Raw genomic sequence first — 19526 nt, 5'->3', positions numbered from 1 at the left:
AAATGGATGGTTATCTATATTAACTCAAGAAGTAGTAGAAAATGAATTAAAAATAGCAATGTGAGAATCTGAGAAGATATTTAAAATATTTTATCTTCCCAATGAACTTGACTCAGATGATTTTACAGTTGAGTTCTATCAAACCTTCAATAGACATGTGATTACTGTGCTATGCAAATTGTACCCGTCACATAACAAAAATGAAAAGCTTTCAAATTCATCCTCTGTAACCACTGCCAGCACTCCCCACACAGGCACACTGCCTGTTTTTCCTTTTCTCTATCCCCCTCTACATTAGTTAGATCAGTATTCAGTGTTTACATTTTTATGACACTAGGGATATTAATGTATATGGGCTTTTTTTTGTTTTTTGTTTTTGTTTTTTTACGTTTTCTTCTCCCTGCCACACCTCAGTTTTCTCTAGGTTTTTCCCCCTCTGCTTGCTTCTTTTGGTCTCTCTCTTTTGGTCTCTTTCATGTTAGAGTTTCCTCAGATACCTGTGGTCTTTGGGTATCTATTCATATTACAAGGGAGGCACCAGAAAGATTACTAGAGCATGTGGAGTGTGGGGGCAGGGCTGTTTGGCTGCCAGTGCCGAACTGGGTTGCTTCATTGGGGTACCCCCGGTTGTACCTTTAGACTCAATATCTTTAGAGCTTTCTTCTTAGGCTGGTTGTATTGTACAGAGAGAAATTCTCCTATCTCCTGTCTAGTGTGTACAAACTGGCTGCTGGTGTTCTGGGAACCCAGTTGATAAAGAAGGCTGTGGGCCTCAATATTCAGTGCTCAGAGACTTGTACTTCACATTAGTTGCTGGTGTACTGTCCCCCCCCTCATCTGTGCAAAGTGTCTTCCTGTCCAGACACCATTGGTCTCATTCTCTCCGTAGGCTATACCTTTGGCCTTCTGAGGAAGTTGGGGAATGGTTGTCTGTCAAGCACTTCTCATGTTTTCAGTCTCTCCTATGTCCCTCTTTCCAGAAGTACCTGGTATAGTCAATGCCTGGGATTTAGGGAGGCACTACAATTCTGGTGGTTTCATGGCTTCTCTTATTATCTGTTTCAGATTCAGTTTTCTTGTGTTTGCTAAGCCAGTTATTGTTTGTTTGTGGTATTTCATGAGGTGATGTAGGCATATCCTGTTCCGTTCACCATCTCTTTCAAGCCCCATACTTTAACCACCGTATAACAGTCTGGCAAGCTAGGCTGAGGAGTTGGTTGAGAGTACTAGAAAGTCATAATGAAATTGTTGTTTTAGCAAGATTATTCCAGCATGGAATGGGAGAGGGGATGGATGGTGGGTAGGGAGTGATAAGAGAAGCAGGTTTTTATTTTATTTCATTCTTCCGTGTTGGTAGTATCCATCCTCTTCCTTCATAGTTTTTATTTTAAATATATATATATATTCATATATATATAAGGATTTTATTTATTTATTCATGAGAGACACAGAGAGACAGGCAGAGACACAGGCAGAGGGAGAAAGAGGCTCCCTGTGGGGAGCCTGATGTGGGACTCAATTCCAGGACCCCGGGATCATGACCTGAGCCAAAAGCAGATGCTCAACTGCTGAGCCACCCAGGCATCCCATCCTTCATAGTTTTTAAAATCCACAAGACCTTTAAGATTTGTCACATATAAGGTCGTCTTCACAAAAATACTCCTGGCTTCTTGGGTGTTGGGAGTTAATCCCTCCCCAGAATTCCTTTAGCTCTCTACTTGTGTTTTGTTTGGATATTAGCATATTATAACTTCTTTACACTATTAACTACCTTTTACTGTACATCTCCTATTTTTTAGGTGAGATTATGAGCTCCCATGTTATGGCCTTTTGGCACCATTCATTGAATACCTCCTAAATGAAGAGGGCTGTCTAAGAAAGAATCATCAATAAAGATGCAGTGATGTGCCTTTAATAATAGGTCATGTAATGATGGTGGGAAAATATTTTTGAGATATTAAGCTGTGTTTTTCTCCCCTTTGAGTAGTTACCTCTTTCTCATTTCTCTTTTCAAGCACACAGTTGCCTCTATGCCTATTAGGGATGGATATGACAGGGCAGTAAGAAAAGTATGCAAATCCTTTCTCTAGTTTGTGCTTCCAAAAAACGAGTCCTTAGGGTTACTTAGAAGATTCTGGGAGAGGGCAGGCAAAAGGTAGCAGAAGGAAATAAATGGGGGATCTCCTTCACTGAAACCAGAAAGAGATTTCTTCCATGCTGGAGGGAAGAAACAATAGAGGGAATCTGATGAGAGCAAAGATGTTGATGGGTCCTGGAGAGAGAGACATGCACCCCATGTTTCCCATTCCCCTGGCAGAGTCCCAGAGAAGGAACAAGGGAATGACTGTGAGAACTATCTGCACAGTCTCACTGTGCTTCATGTCCTTCTAGGACAGAAGCAGCCAGATGACTCCTCCTGTGTGGGGGAGAAGGTGCAGAGGCAAGGCTTTAAGGTAACAAAAGACATTGTCAGGGATGTGTACTTGTTCCAGGGCCAGATTCCACACCCCTCTGTTGCTTTAGCACTTTAGAAGGTCCTTGGAATGTAAACATAACCTGGGAAAATAGAGACCTCAAATTGACCAAGATTATATTTTTGCCATCCAGTGAAATGGAGCTCAAAGTAGAAATTAATTTGCATTGTAGAAAAACAAAAAGTAGTATTTCTTATGCAATTGGCATTGTGGACTGAGATTCGTATCCAGTATATAATCATGAATAATTTCAGTTATCAATTAGTATTAATAGTCTACTTGTGCAGAGAAAATTGAGCGTATCTTCCTAGGAGGAAAAAAAACAAAGAGACAACAGTGTATATATTATATAAATCTTTTAGGAAAAGGTAGAATAATGCTTTTCTTTAGATGCCTTAGATGATGACATGCAAATTCAACTGCTTTTGAACTCTAGTCCAGCATCATTCACTTGAATTAATTGGGAACAAACTTGTTTTAATTAATGAAGCATCAGAATTATAGACAATTCTCCAATACCTGCAGTAACTTGGGTTGACTGTAAAGCCCATCAATTACAAAGGCTGTGAACTTGAGTAAATCATTTAAAGGCTCTGAGCTCATTTCCTCAGTCCTGTAGTTAATATAATAATCCTTATATTACATGGTTGTTGTGAGGACTAAATGAGAGACTGCTTATGGAAGTCCCCAGCAAGAAGCTATCACGAAATAAACTATAGTTTCTTTTCACCTTTTCCTGAATGTAGAATTGATGGAAATGCCTTGGTTTCTCTGAAAGCCCAAACTAAACCTCAGAACACAATAATGGCATAAGTCCTAGGAATATGGGTTCCATACTACAACTGGGAAATTAGAAACCAAGGTCTTATGTTTTGAGTTCTGAACCCATCAGTTAGCTTGCTGCTATTTTTCTGATATAGCTAATGTATCTGATATTTTTCACACTGTACCTGAACCTTTTAACCAATTTGGAAGGAACTGATGTTTATTTTATTTCACTTGATATTTATTTTATTGAAAATGATGTTTATTTTTTAATTTTTTTAGATATTTTATTTATTTATATGAGAGAGAGAGAAAGAGAGCGAGCACAAGCACAAGTAGGTGGAGCAGCAGGCAGAGGGAGAGGGAGAAGCAAGCTCCCCGCTGAGCAGGAGCCTGATGCAGGGCTGGATCCCAGGACCCTGGGATCATGACCTGAGAAGGCAGTTGATTAATGGAATGAGCCATCCAGGTACCTTGAAAATGATGTTTATTTTAATTAAAAATGTGTCAATTAAAAAACTTAAATGATGTAGAGAAAAACAACCAACTAGCTTCAACTCTGTAAAGGTTTCACCTAAGAAGTTAAATGTCAGGGTTTCAGTTTCTTTTGCCTTGACCTAATCACATTTGTTTTAAGCAGCAGCTGAGTGTAACATTGAACAGCTTGCTTAAACAAAATCTTATTATAAAGAGAACAGGCTGAAAGGGGAGTATTTGGCAGTCTGTGATGAGTGTGGTTTTTATCTACTAGCTCCAAACAACCTATGAATAAAACAAGTTTTACAAAAGGTAAATAAAACCTTGATGGTGAACTCTGTGAGGCTTATGGTTTTGTTAAGAGAATTAGAGCTGTTAGAAAGGCTGAAGCTCATCTCAATTTGTGAGACAATGCAGTGGTAATAACCCACTATTTACTGAATGTCTGCTATGTGCCTGGTGCTTCAGTAGCTCCTTCACATATGTATTTGCAGGTATATTTGGTCGAGAGGATCGTAAGTCCTCATTTTGCTACTCTTCATCTTAGAGAAAATAGCTTGGTGACACCTAGGAATGTGACACCTAAGTGTAGGAAAGAGGTTGTTTCTAACCTTGTGCAGGCTGTTTATAGAGACATCACTAGGTGGATAATAGCCCTGTAATTGCTTCCCTTTCCCTTGTCCTGGGTGTCACACTGCCTTTTCCTGGTGTGGGCAGAGATCCATGCAGACCATGTTTAATTTAGGGAAATTTTCTTCTTACTCAGACTGGAGCTGGTTTGTATGTATACAATGTATGAATATATGTATAGATAGTATAAATAGGTGTGGTGTGTGTGCATGTGTAAGGTGTGTGTGTAATTGTGTACATGTGTAATGTAATCGATAAATACGGTCCGAGAATCAGCTGAAATGTGTAGGCTCACCCATTACAGAGGTTGTACCATATGCATCACACTGGCAGTGTGTGCCAGTGTCTGATTCCCTACACCCTTTCCTCTCGTTCTACCTTCAACTCTTTCTAAGCAGGATTTTGTGTGAAATGACAGCACTTAAGAAAGCTCGAGGCAACAGGAACCATAGTATATTGGGACCTTTTAGATAGTTCTGGTTGAAGTACAGTATTGGGGGTGGGGGACTGGGAGGGAGATGGAAACACAGGTGTAAAGATGGGATTAAAGGCAAGAAATTAGGCAGGAGAGGTTTACACACACCCACACACACACACACCCACACACACCACAACTTTGTTTTTTAAAAATTTTAAATATTTTAAAAAATTTATGGGAGAGAGAGAATGAACAGGGTGGGGAGGAGCAGAGGGAGAAGGATAAGAAGACTCTATGCTGAGTGTGAACTCCTACATGAGGCTTGATCTTATGACCCCGAGATTATGACCTGAGCCAAAATCAAGAGTTTGGAAGCCTAACTGAGTGAACCATCCAGGCGCTCCCAGAGTGCAATATAGCAGTATGTGAGGGAGTTTTTAGGAGGGAGGGCTGAAGTGTATATTTGGTTTTGTATTGGCCACTGGATGGCTGAATGACTTTTCATTCTACTCTTGGCACTGGCATGGAGATCTTGGAGTCGGGGGGCCAGATTTAGAGGACAAAAGGCTCCCCAGATTATTGTGCTGACAGTCCAGGAGGTTGGACCTACAGAATGAGCCGAAAGGCTGGTAGCTGGCAATGTCCTAGATGGGAACTCTGTGAAAAGCAGCCCGGGGGGTGCTTTCCTCCTGGGCCATGGAAACAGTCACATGGAGAATAGTTTCAAATCTTTTCCCTCCTGTGTTGCACTCTTCTGTAGTTACTCTTAACTTCTCAGGAAACACTCACTTGCTGCCGCCTTGGGTGGTGGAGGTATGAGGAGTAAAGGGACAAAGCTGCATAAGGAAGTGTGAATTGGCCCACATTGGCCCTCCTGCCAAAGCCCACGTGCAGGCGCAGCGTGCTGTGTAGTGGGCGACTGTGTTCAAGTGGTTCTGGAGGCGACCAGAGCCTAAGAAAGAGGTGGCTCCTGGCCAAGTTGAGAATAGCAAGGAAGAGCAGCTGCGAGGTGGGAGATTCAGGAGCAGATGTGAGATAAGCCCTCTCTCAGTATATCCTAGAAGGTGATCCTTGCAAAGGAAAAGACTGACTTGGACTTGACACAGATCATCTTTTATTTTCTCAGGAAACCTGTGTGATAAGTATTATTCTTCCTATTTTATGTATTAGAGAATAATAATAGTTTTCTTATCTCATGCCGTAAATAATGATAATAGTAACAGCTATTACTTGGTGTGTACCTACCACGTGCCAGGCCCTTGGCAGTTTTCTTTATGTGCATTATTATGCTGGAAAGCCTGCTGCAAGGAAAGAATTATTTTCTCACTTTTATAGGTGAAAAACTGGAGAGTAAAAGATATACTCAGGGTCATGGAGGTAATCACTGCCTAACTGGGACTAGAAGCAGGGACTGCAGAGCCAAAGCCTTGCTGACCGCCTGCATACATCGATGAGATAAGACATGAGAGAGGCAATTAGGGATGAGCTTCCCCAATTCCACCCTCTAGCCTTTTCTAGACTTACTCAGAGCCTTACCTTCTTCTGATGTCTGTACTTCCCTTCTCTCTGGGTTATTTTATACAAGTATCATTTGGATTCCATCTCTTTCTGCCTGCTCGAGACCTTTCTCCAGCAATTATCTCTCTTCTGTCCTAATCTTATGAGTATTTGAAAAAGAACTCCTTCACTCACTTTTTTTGTCTCTTTCAAGCTAGTCTTCTGCAAAGAAAAGTTTCCATTCACATGTTCTATTCATTTGTCAATTCACTTCAAAGAAGTGCTCACTGAGGTTATCATGGACCTCCCAATTGCCAAACCCTGTGGCCTACTTTCATTCTTCATGCTTTTGAACCTTTCTGAAGCTCTTGACACTATACTGTTGACTATCTCATAGTTCTTGAAATTCTCTCCTTCTTCAGTATCCATGACACCAGTCTCTTGTCCTTCCCTCTACTTTTCTTAGCATTCCTCTTTGGTCTCATTCAGTGGCTCCTTCTTCCCTGCCTATTTCTCACATACAGGTTTTACTCAGGGTTTTCTCCTCTTGGTTAATTCCTTCTCTCCTGAGATGAATTTATTCTATCCCATTGCTCTGATGTCCAAACCTGAACTAGACTTTCTTTTTTTTTTTAAAGATTTATTTATTTATGATAGACAGACAGAGAGAGAGAGACACAGAGAGAGAGAGGCAGAGACACAGGAGGAGGGAGAAGCAGGCTCCATGCCGGGAGCCTGACGTGGGACTCGATCCCGGGACTCTAGGATCACGCCCTGGGCCAAAGGCAGGTGCTAAACCACTGCGCCATCCAGGGATCCCCTGAACTAGACTTTCTTTCTGCAATCCAGAACTGTATTGGCAATTGGAATTGTTCTAAAACTGTGTTTAAAAAGAACCCTCATCTGTGGAACCTTTTGACTCTCTCAAGTGGATGTGCTTTCTCATTCTTTTGTACCTCCATGGGATTTTGCTCTCACCTCTTAGCTGACACTCATCACCTCAGACTTTGTCTGGCAGCTATTTGTATGCTCGTCTTATTCCTTCTGGTAGATTACAAGTTCCTTTAGGGCCAGAACTTTGCTTTTCTTATCATTGCATTTTCTTTAGAATACAATGCCATGTCCATGATAGGAAATTAACATTTATTGAATTGACCTTTATCTACTTTCACAATTAAATGGACTCTGATTCTACCTTCTAGAATTTATCTGAGTTGAGACCCCTGGTGAGCCAGGCACCACTTCTTGACAGTGACAGGGCTGACCTCCTCATCAAGCTGCTGTAGTTTGAGGGTCACAGTTGGATCTCTGCAGAGGATGTATGAAACATTCATTCTTCCTCAGTATGGGGAGAGCATATTCACAAACACCCTGACAGTATGTCCATATTTACAGTAAAGGAGATCCACTTCCAAAAGGAAGCCAGCCTGACCCAGGCAGGCCAGCTTTCCACAAGGTAGACACTGAGTTCTATAGCCATAGATCTAGGTCCAAGCAGGCAGTGTCTGGAGGGATTCCACACCCCTCACCTCACAGGGAAGCCCCTGACTGTGTTGCCCTTGCCAATTCCTTGACTACCTGCCTGACTCAGGCTGACTCCCACTGCCTGCCAAACACCTGACTGTTGGCCTCTTGGCCCAACCATTGGCCTGTCTACTGCAAGCTAACAGAACTTTCATCACTTCTTAAAGGAAAAAGTATAAGTTGGTGGTTAGTTGTCCTCCAAAACAAAAAACACATAACCCTTGTCTTTCTTTCTTTCTTTTTTTTTTTAAAGATTTTATTTATTTATTTATTCATGAGAATACACAGAGAGGAGAGAGAAGCAGAGACACAGGCAGAGGCAGAGGGAGAGGCAGGCTCCATGCAGGGAGCCCGACGTGGGACTCGATCCCGGGTCTCCAGGATCACGCCCTGGGCTGAAGGCAGCGCTAAACCGCTGAGCCACTGGGGCTGCCCAACCCTTGTCTTTCTTGTCACTACTCACTATTTCTTGTGTATGAACAAATGTAAATATATAATTTTAATTTTTCTTTACTTAATGCCTACTCTTAATATGTGTGTCTTGGTCTAGATTGGTTACATTTTGTTGTAAATTCCTAGAGGGTAGGGATGAGTCTGGCTAGCTAATTTGATGAATTCTTACCTTTGCATCATTTGAAACGTACACTTAATAAGCAAAATTGCCTTTGATGATGATTTAACACCATCTACTGGTCTTTGATCGAATATATCAGTCTTTAAAATCTATGGTGATTCATAAGTGGTGCAACTGTAGCCTGTGTTCTTGTAATCTCAACTGAATGGGTATGACTTTAAGACAATAACTGATAGACACCTTTCATCATTTTGAAAAATTAGAATGGAGCGAGGGGGGTGTTACATTGAGCCAAACATAGATAACTGCAATGTAACATGGCAAAATACATGTGCCTCCATAAGGGCAGTGACAACATGCTCTCTAAAACCAAGCAGGAGTGCCAGATGCCTGGCAAGGAATTTAGGAAAAGACTTCATGAAGGAGTTTAGATGTGATACAATTAGATTTGTGGTTTCGATAGCATTCTCATGGCTGAAGTATGGAAGATGAATCAGAAGAAGACAAGAATTAAAACAGGCATACTAATGAGACAGAAAAAATATAAATAACAACCACTGATAACCTGGCCTGGCATTAATGACCTGTTGGACATAAACAATTTCACAGAATACTAACATCAGGCATAATTACTCTGAGACCATGATAAAGTGAAACAGAAAGTACATGGCTACTCCATAATTTGGTCTAAGCACAGACAAAAATAAAGTGCTATGCCACCTATGGCATACCAAACATCCTCCTCTTTCTGTTAAAATGAGTGACTGATACTTCTTTACCAATCACAACTTTATTTCTGATTTAGCCTATTCGTGTAGATAAGATTTATTGAGGTACATAATTATAAAATTGCCCCAATCTTCTGACAGCATCCATTCAGAGTGAAGCCCTACTTTTTTGGACCAACTAAGCTCAAATCCTGTAATAGGTTCTTTTAATACCCTCTTGCTGAGATAACCCAGGGTGCACCATAGTATGTGTTCTTCACTGCAAAGAGCAGTAAGCCCAACTTGTTCGACTACAGGTATATTCGTGGTGATCTTTGGCTAGAGGACATTGACACTAGCAAGAGGACAATCACAGAAGTCTATGCAAGCTATGGTGACAGCATGAAATATGTAGTGACACCAGAGATGGAGAAGAGTGTGCACACTCTAGAAACATTTAAAAGATAACAGGTTAGATTTGGAGGTTGAGACAATGAAAAGATCCAGGATAAAGTGAAAGTCTCTAGTATGGGTGACTAGGTGAATAATGGTGCTATATTCATGAATAAGAGGAACGCAGAAAAAAGAGGAACTTTCAGGAGGGAAGATTTTGAGTATTTACAATGGAAGTACCTATGAGATACTCAGAGAGGTCTAGCAGGCAGTTGAGTGTGTGGGTTAAAGCTAGGAAAGATCTCATCTGGTAGTTAAACCCCAAAGAGGAGATGAGATTACCCTGGAAATATGTATAAAGTGAGAAGAGGATCTGGCTGAGATTGAAACTCTGAGATTTATTAACATTTAAAGAATAGACAGAGGAAAAAGGAGAGCCAGGAGAGATGAAGGTTATAGAAGCAAAGGAATTGAAGGTTTGAAAAAGCGGGGAGCCAACCAAATGCAGTTGAGAGATCAAGCCTTTTAGGTTTGGAAATTATGAAATTTTTGGTGACCAGAGAAATAGCAGTTTAAGTGGAATGGTGCATGTATATGCAGATAGCAGTGGGTAGGGAAGTGAATGGTAAGTAAGGAAGCGGAGGTAGTAAGTGTGAACAACTCTTTTGAGACATTTGGATGAGAAGAAAATAGAGGGCCAGGGTAGAAGCTAGGTAGAAATGTGGGGTTAATAAATAAAGAAGGGTAAGATAAAAAATACCAGTGAAAAGTCTGTTTTATTCACTGATATGTCACCAATGACTCCAATAGTGTTTGGCACTTATGTAGGCATTCACTAAGTATGTGTTGAATGAATAAATGACAGAGGAAAATTGGTAAAGATCCTTACAGAAGATGTCGAAGGGGTTGACACAGTGGAGCAAATTATAAGGTTGTTGTTAACCAGAAAAGTACAGATCTTCCTCTGTACTGAGTTCGGAAACATCATGCCATTTAATTCTATGGCCTTTTTCTAGAATCATTTGATGTCTTCTGTTATCCCATTATTCATAGTTTCACGTAGTTCAAAATGTTGAATTTTATCACCATAGACTTCTTTTGGTAATTGCACAAAACATCATTTAGAGAATGTTTGTGAATTGATTTACTTCAAATGTTAATAACTGTCTTTAATGTTCTACTTGTGCAACATTTCCTTTTTATGAAGCTGTCATGATTTTGTAATTTTATGAAGAACTTTATGCAATCTAAACTTGGCACTGATAGATTGGGTTTTCCCAGGGTGTGCTGATTTCCCCATCACTGGAGGGGCAGTCATGCAAAAGCTACCTGACCCCTTGCTGAAGATAAAGTAAATGGCATCATGTAAGAATTGAATTAGGGGATCCCTGGGTGGCTCAGCAGTTTAGCACCTGCCTTTGGCCCAGGGCATGATCCTGGAGTTCTGGGATCGAGTCTCACATCGGGCTGCCTGCATGGGGCCTGCTTCTCCCTCTGCCTGTGTCTCTGCCTCTCTCTCTCTGTGTGTCTCTCATGAATAAATAAATAAAATCTTAAAAAAAAAGGAAAAGCAAAAAAAAAGATAACTTCGAAAGGTCCATTGTAATGCAGAGCTTCGGAGATTCTGCAACTGTATATTCAAATAATACCATTTCCTATTTTAAAAGAAATTGTGCCTCCAAAACTGTCATCTGATATTTTAGGCTGTTTGAGTTAAAGCTGTGATATTGGAGAACAAATTTTAGACTTTGATAATTACATCATACGTAAAGGAGTTTACCTCAATGACCAATGCTCTAAGTAGTCTTTCCTAGGAATGTGTGTGTGAGAGAGAGGATGAGAATGAAAACAAACTACTGAACTTCACTTGCTTTCTACTAACAAGTTAGAATTTTCCCTCTACTGATATCCAGAAGCTCTAGACTAAGATTAGGGATTTTATTTTTCAAAGAAAGAGTTACTGTTAGGAAGCTATATATATTTTTTTCTAGTGGAGCATAACACTGTGGCTGTTCTCTTGAGGTCCCTGAGAGATTTTTTGTTTCATGGGACTGATTTGTCTATTTCGTTGGCTAGTTTTACTAACGCAAACTGAATGGCCTTCCAGAAAAGCCTGTTGTCTGCTGGCTGCCAGGTGTCTATTGATGAGAACAGTATGAGGCTGTTATGGCAGAAAAAATAAAGTGCACACATGACAGAGGGCAGATGGTGAGAAGGGGTAGACTATGGAAACCTTACCTCCTCCAAATCTGTCAGTGTCCACCTAGCCCTAGTCCAGAATACAATCTTTTTCAAAAGCCAAAATCTTGGCCCCTGGATAAAGAGAGAGGAAGGCCTTGATGGAAAAGCATGAGTCTTGTGAAGTTATCTGTGGCTCAAATAGGAAGTCAGTGTAATGGGGCTTCTCCAACCCAGTGCTCTCCTTACCATTGCCATTGTCTTCCTCCTGGACCCTACAAAGCTCCTTGGATAAGTTCAGTCCTGATAATGACTGAACTCCTAATATCTTTTCCTCTCTAGTGATTGAAACTTTGTGACTCTTGCTACAGCACAAAGTCATATAGAATAAGTACTGTTTATTGAATGTGTGTACACAACACCCACTCTACAGACTATCATCATACTAACTGTGCCAAGCTGATATCATTGCACAAATGAGTAAACTGATGTGCAGGTTAAGTGACTTGCCCGTGGCCACACAGATATTAAGTAGAAGATTTAAGATTTCAGTTCTGGTCTGTTTGGCCCCAAAGCCAGTGTTTTCACTACATTTTTTATGAATCAATAAAAGATGGTTCTAATGTGTTTTTACATTTAAATCACCAAATTTGATTTCTTAATGTTTAAATTGATAAGTCAATTGTCCAATGTGGTGTATGCCTCCTGAATAGGAGATACACAATTTCTCTCTCTTAGTTGAAAGATAGTTTCACAGTAAATATAGTTTTTCAAACTACCATTACCTTTTAGCCACTGGTTAAATTTTAAGCTTATGATAAAATGTAATTAACATTAGTGTTGGCTGGCAGGTTTTCAGGCTCTCAGCAGCTCAGAAATCCTGAACTTGAGCTCCTGAGCACTTTATTCCTATCCCATCACTCCATCCTCTCAGGGCCACCTCGGATGGGTTGTAGGTTGGACACTGACACTCCAGGGAGCACCATTCACATCATAGTCTATATGGATGGCACCTGACCTCCTCTCTCCTCCACTTCTATTTCTGAACACACATGAGGATCATCTGACAGGGAAACTAATTAAGGGATAAGTGGTGATAGTTACAGCATTAATTAAGTATTGTCCTGTTAAATAATACAGAAAGAATGGCACCTGAAATTTTAAACTTTGACGCTAAGTCTACCTCAGAACTAGAAACCAACAAAGTGGCAAAACAAATTATGAATTCTCTGGGATAGTTTGTTCCTGAAAACTCAGACACATATACATCCAGTCAGGTCAGCAGCCTATTTCTGGTGTTGAATGACATGTTTTGAAATTTTAGCTGTGCCAGAAGAGAGGGAAGGATAAGAAAAAGCTGACTAAAGGGTTCCCCTTGACCTAAATTCCAAAAAGATTTCCATTAATAAATGGCTTCCTGATCTGAAGGACTGCAAACGTTCCTTCTGGGAGACATTTTAGATTAGGTCAATAGGACAGAATTTAGAAGTTGATTAACCATATACCTAACTAGTTGCCACCATTGGAGTCTTTGCAGGAAAGTAATTGGATGCTCTCAAGGTACACTCTCTGTCCAAAAGGGAGAACAGTGGCAATGGTAAAGGCCAACTAGAGGGAGTGAGCAGATCAAATGGCATTACTTGAAATTTCAGATAATGTAGAAGAAGAAAATTATGCTGTGTTGGGATGAGACAGTTTTTTTTTATATGGGGTATATAAATGTCAGGACACTGAAGACTTCCATTTTGAAAATCTTCCTTCAAGATCCTTGTATTAGTTTGTTAGGGTTACCATAACTAAGTACCCCCAAACAGCCCATGACAGAGCCCTTATGTATTTCTTGGATATGAAGATGTATTTCAAATACAAAAGAGATTCATGAAAAGAAATATTGCATCTATAGTTAAAAGCATATTTAGATATCATTTTTGGAGAGTTAAGATGGTGGAATAGTAGGAGACAGGACCCTATTATGTTTGCCTCATCCCTTGAACACAGATAACTATCAAATCATTCTAAAACCCAAGAAATGGATCTCAGGCCTGAGAGAACAAACTGTACAACTAGAGGGAGAGAAAAGGCCACATTGTGGAAAGTAGTAGGTGTGGAGGCATAATTTGGGGGAGAAAAGGATCATGAGTGCTGCAGAGGGGAGGGGGCCCTGATCACAGAGAGAGAGGAGAGAGAGAAAAGGAAAGAATGAGTGAGAGTGAGCAGCATACAGCAGATCACACAAGAAAAACACTTAGCCAAAACCATTGACTGGGAAAATGGGAGGGGCTGATTAATTTTGAGCTTTTACAACCAGCAGAGCTCAAAGACTGGAGTTTTAGAGGTCTTGCACTGTGGTTGCTATGGAGCCCTGTGGGTGGTGCTCCTGTGGAGGAGGGTGGAGGCCTGGGAGCTGATGGTACAATCTGAGTATACCCTGGGACACACTGGGAGAGATGTTTCCCTCTTCTTGGAGTGCATCTGGGAGAGGTGGCATTGTACCTAGTGGGGCAAAAGAGCCAGTGGGCACCATTACATGGCCCTGTTCTTTAGCATAGGGGCAAAGACACCTGCTGAGGGCAGCTAACCTGGATGCTAGCTTTTTACTGTGCTTTACTCTATACTCCAAGCTCCTTTGCATTGGTGTGACTCCTCTTTTGGGACAAACTGGCACCAGCCCCAGTGCAGTGAAACCCTCCTCCAGAGGACCAGCATGGGTCTGAGTTTTGAAACTCTGCCAGTGCACTGTAGATAAAACAGAGGTACACTGCACTACTGGGTGGGCAGATGGCCTAGACACAGACAAGTTAGGGATCTGAGGGATGCTTGGGACACAGGAGGTGAGATTGTTCACTCTTTTCTGAGGGCTTCCCGGACAGTGGTGGGTGCCAACTTCCCTCTCTGGGGATGAAAGAGAGGGCAGATATCATTTTCTTTCTCTACCCATCATCACAGACAGACTTCAGTGAGCAGAACAACACCAAGAGTGGAAGCCTGAGCCACTTACACAGAGCTGCCCTCCCCTTCCCACTGCAGGTGCTTCTTTACTAGAACAAGTGTGCCTGAGAACCAGAGCAACAGCTCTTTCCCCAGAAGAGCAGCACAAACTCCAGCATGCACCGAAGTCTACTGACCATAGAATGTGGCAGAGCTTCAGCTCTAGTGGAAATAGGGTCAGGCCTCTTTTAACAAGAAGACAAGAACATACCTAGTTAAAATTTGCCACACTCTGGACAAGGTTCAAACACTCTCTACTGCAGGCAAGGAGAAACTCTGTAGAGGACTGATGTGAGGGAAAGGGCTGCCAAAACACAGCAGCAAACACTAACAGCACATAGCATACACTAGAGACACTTCCTAAAGTGCCAGGCCCTGGAGAGTATATGCCTTCTTCTTGATAAAGCCATTACTCTCAGGATCAGGAAACATAAAGGTTTTCCTAATGCACAGAAGAAGATAGAGACCTAGGCAATTTGCAAGATGGAGGTATTCATCCCAAAGGAAAAAAAAAACAAACAAGAAAAGGTTACAGTCGGGGATCTAATAAAAAAAGTTATAACTAATATGCCTGATCCAGAATTTAAAACAACAATCATAAGGATACTGTCTGGGCTTGAGAAAAGCATAGAAGACAGCAGAGAGTCCCTTACCACAGAGATAAAACACCTAAAAACTAGTCAGGCTGAAATTTAAAAAATACTATAATGGAGATGTGAAACTGGCTGGATGTAATGACCACAAGAATGAAAGAAATAGAGGAATGAATAAGTGATATAATTATGGAAATTTTAGATGATAAAATTATGGAAAATTATAAAGCTGAAAAGAAAAGAGAAAGAAAAATATTGGATCATGAAGGGAGATGTAGGGAACTCAGTAACTCCATAAAGTGTGACAACATTCGTATCATAGGAGTCCCAGAAGAAGAAGGGAAGGAGAAAGGGGAAGAAGGTTTATTTGAACAAATTATAAGTGAAAATCTGCCTAACCTGGGGAAAGAGACAGACATCCATATCCAGAAGGCATGGAGAACTCCCATCAAAATAAAAAAAGCAGCGCCCCCCCCAAAAAAAAACCCACAAAAAAAAAAAGCAGGCCAACTCCAAGACATATAGACATATTGTAGTAAAATTTGCAAAACACAGAGATAAGGATAAAATCCTAAAAGCAGCAAGGGAAAAGAAAACCCTAACTTACTAGGGAAGACAAATAGGTTAGCAGCAGACCTATCCACAGAAACTTGGTAGGGTGGATGAGAATAGCATGATATATTCAACACACTGAATGAGAAAAATATGCAGCCAAGAATGCTTTATAAAATAAGTCTGTTATTCAGAATATAAGGATAGATAAAGAGTTTCCCAGAAAAACAAAAACTAAACATGTTTGTAACCACTAAACCAGAAATAATAAAGAGAAGTCTTTCAGTGGGAATGAAAGACCAAAAGTGACAAACAGTAGAAAGGAACAGAGAAAATCTCCAGAAACAACAAATTTAAAGGTAATACAATGGCACTAAATTTATATCTCTCAGCAATCACTCTGAATGTAAATGGATTAAAAGCTCCAATTAAAAGACATAGGTTATCAGAATGGATAAAAAACAAGGTCCATCTACATGCTTATGTTGTGTTATTATAACATAAGAGGTCTATCCAACAAGAAGATATAATAATTGTAAATATTTCTGTCCCCAACTTGGGAGCACTCAAAATATATAAAACAATTAATAACAAACATAAAGAAACTCATTGATATAATACAATAATAATAGGGGACTTTAACACCCCACTCACAGCAATGGACAAATTAACAAAGAAACAATGGCTTTGAATGACATACTGGATCAGATGGACTTAACAGATATAATCAGAGCATTTCATCCTAAAGCAGTGGAATACACATTCTTTTTGAGTGCACATGGGACACTCTCCAGAATAGATTACATAGTGGGTCACAAATCAGGCCTCAACCAGTACAAAAAGATTGAGATCATACCATGCATATTTTCTGACCACAATGCTATGAAGCTAGAAGTCAACCCCAAGAAAAAAATTTGGAAAGACCACAAATACATGTAGGTTAAAGAACATCTTACTAAAGAATGAATGGGGTAGCCAGGAAGTTAAAGAAGAAATAAATAAAATACATAAAGGAAATGGAAATGAAAATATGACAGTCCAAAAGCTTAGGGATGCAGCAAAAGCAGTCATAAAAGGGAAGTATATAGCAACACAGGCCTACCTCAAGAAGCAAGAAAATCTCAAATATATCACCTAACCTTACACCTAAAGAAAGTAGATAAAGAACATCAAATGAAGCCTCATGCCAGCAGAATAAGAGAAATAATAAATATTAGAGCAGAAATAAATATACAGAAACAACAACAAAGCAGTAGAAAAGATCAGTGAAACTAGGAACTGGTTCTTTGAAAGAATTAATAAAATTGATAAACCCCTAGCTGGACTTATCCAAAAGAAAAGATAAAAGACCCCAAATAAGTAAAATCATGAATAAGAAAGGAGATATCACAACCAACATCACAGAAGGATAATCAATTATGAGAGAATATTATGAAAACTATATGCCAACAAATTGGGCAATTGGAAAGAAATGGATAAATTCCTAGAAAAATATAAACTACTAAAACTGAAACAGGAAGAAACAGAAAATTTGAGTAGACCCATAACCAGCAAAGAAATGGAATCAGTAATCAAACTGGCCCCCAGGACCAGACAGCTTCCCTAGGGATTTCTACCAAACATTTAAAGAAGAGTTAATGTGTATTCTTCTCAAATTGTTCCAAAAAATAGAAGTGGAAGGAAAACTTCCAAACTCATTTTACAAGGCCAACGTTACCTTGATTCCAAAACTAGACAAAGACCCCAATAAAAAGGAGAGTTACAGGCCAATATTCCTGATGAATGTGGATGTAACAATTCTCACGAATACTAGCAAATCTAATCCAACAGTACGTTAAAAGAATCATTCACAACGATCAAGTGGAATTTATTCCTCGGCTGCAAGAGTGGTTCAATATTTTCAAATCAATCAATGTGCTATACCACATTAATAAAGGATATAAACCATATGATCCTCTCAATTGATGCAGAAAAGGCATTTGACAAAGTGCAGCATCAATTCTTGATAAAAACCCTCAACAAAGTGGGATAGAGAGAACATACCTCATCTTATAAAGGCCATGTATGAAAGACCCACAGTTAATATCATCCTACATGAGGGAAAACTGCGAGCTTTTCCTCTGTGCTCAAGAACAAGATAAGGAGGTCCATTCTCACTCTTGTTTAACATAGTACTGGAAGTCCTAGCCACAGCAGTCAGACAACAAAAAGAAGTAAAAGGCATCCAACTTGGCAAAGAAGTCAAAACTTCACTATTCACAGATGACATGATACTCTATGTAGAAAACCTGAAAGACTCCACCAAAAAATTGCTAAACTCATACAGGAATTCAGTAAACTTCCAGGATACAAAATCAATGTACAGAAATTTGTTGCATTTCTATATACCAATAATGAAGCAGCAGAAAGAGAAATTAAGGAATTGATCCCATTTACAGTTGCACCAAGAACTGTAAGATACCTAGAAATAAACCTTATCAATAATGTAAAATATTTGTACTCTGAACACTGTAGAACACTTATGAAAGAAACTGAAGAGGACACAAAGAAATGGAAAATCATTCCATCCTCATGGATTGGGAGAACAAATATAATTAAAATGTGTGTATTACCCAAAGCAATCTACACATTTAATGTAATCTCTATCAAAATACCACCAGCATTTTTCACAGAGCTAGAATAAACCATCCTAAAATTTGTATGGAAACACAAAACTCCCTGAATAGCCAAAGCAATCCTGAAAAAGAAAGACAAAGCCAGAGGCATCACAATTCCAGACTTCAAGCTCTATTACAAAGCTGTAATCATCAAGACAGTATGGTACTGGCACAAAAAAACAGACACATAGATCAATGGAACATAACAAAAAACAGAAATGGACCCACAACTATGTGGGCAACTAATCTTTGACAAAACAGGAAAGAATGAATATCCAATGGAAAAAAAGCAGTCTCTTCAACAAATGATGTTGGGAAAACTGGACAGCAACATGCAGAACAATGAAACTGGACCACTTTCTTGTACTATACACAAAAATACATCCCAAATGGATGAGAGGTCTAAATTTGAGACAGGAAACCATAAAAATCCTAGAGGAGAACACAGGCAGCAACCTCTTCGACGTAGGTAGTACCAACTTCTTACTACACACGTCTCTGGAGGCAAGGGAAACAAAAGCAAAAATGGACTATTCAGATTGCATCAAGATAAAAACCTTATTCATAGCAAAGGAAACAATCAACAGAACTAAAAGGCAACCTATGGAATGGAAGAAGATATTTGCAAATGACATATCTTGATAAAGGGTTAGCATCCAAAATCTGTAAAGAACTTATCAAACTCAACACCTCAAACCAAATAATCCAGTTAAGAAATAGGTAGAAGACATGAATAGACATTTTTCCAAAGAAGACACCCAGATGGCCAACAGACACCTGAAAAGATGCTCAACATCTCTCACCATCAGGGAAATACAAATCAAAACAACAATGAAATACCACTGCCCACCTGTCAGAATGGATACAATTAACAACTCAGGAAACCACAGATGTTGGCGAGGATGCAGAGAAAGGGGAACCCTCTTATATTGTTGGTAGGAATTCAAACTGGTGCAGACACTGTGGAAAACAGTAGGGAGGTTCCTCAAAAAGTTAAAAATAGAACTACCCTGCCATCCAACAATTGCACTACTAGGTATTTACCCAAAGGATACAAAAATACAGATTCAAAAGGGGCACATGCACTCTGATATTTATA

General features: G+C 39.8%; 1 pseudogene; it reads right to left on the bottom strand.

The window, feature by feature from the left end:
- Positions 1-19526, bottom strand: part of LOC100684056 — a 93555-nt pseudogene that overhangs the window by 15324 nt on the left and 58705 nt on the right.

Source organism: Canis lupus, chromosome X (assembly GCF_011100685.1).
Source record: "Canis lupus familiaris isolate Mischka breed German Shepherd chromosome X, alternate assembly UU_Cfam_GSD_1.0, whole genome shotgun sequence".
Lineage (NCBI taxonomy): Eukaryota > Metazoa > Chordata > Mammalia > Carnivora > Canidae > Canis > Canis lupus.
This window is presented reverse-complemented; position numbering and strand designations above follow the sequence as displayed.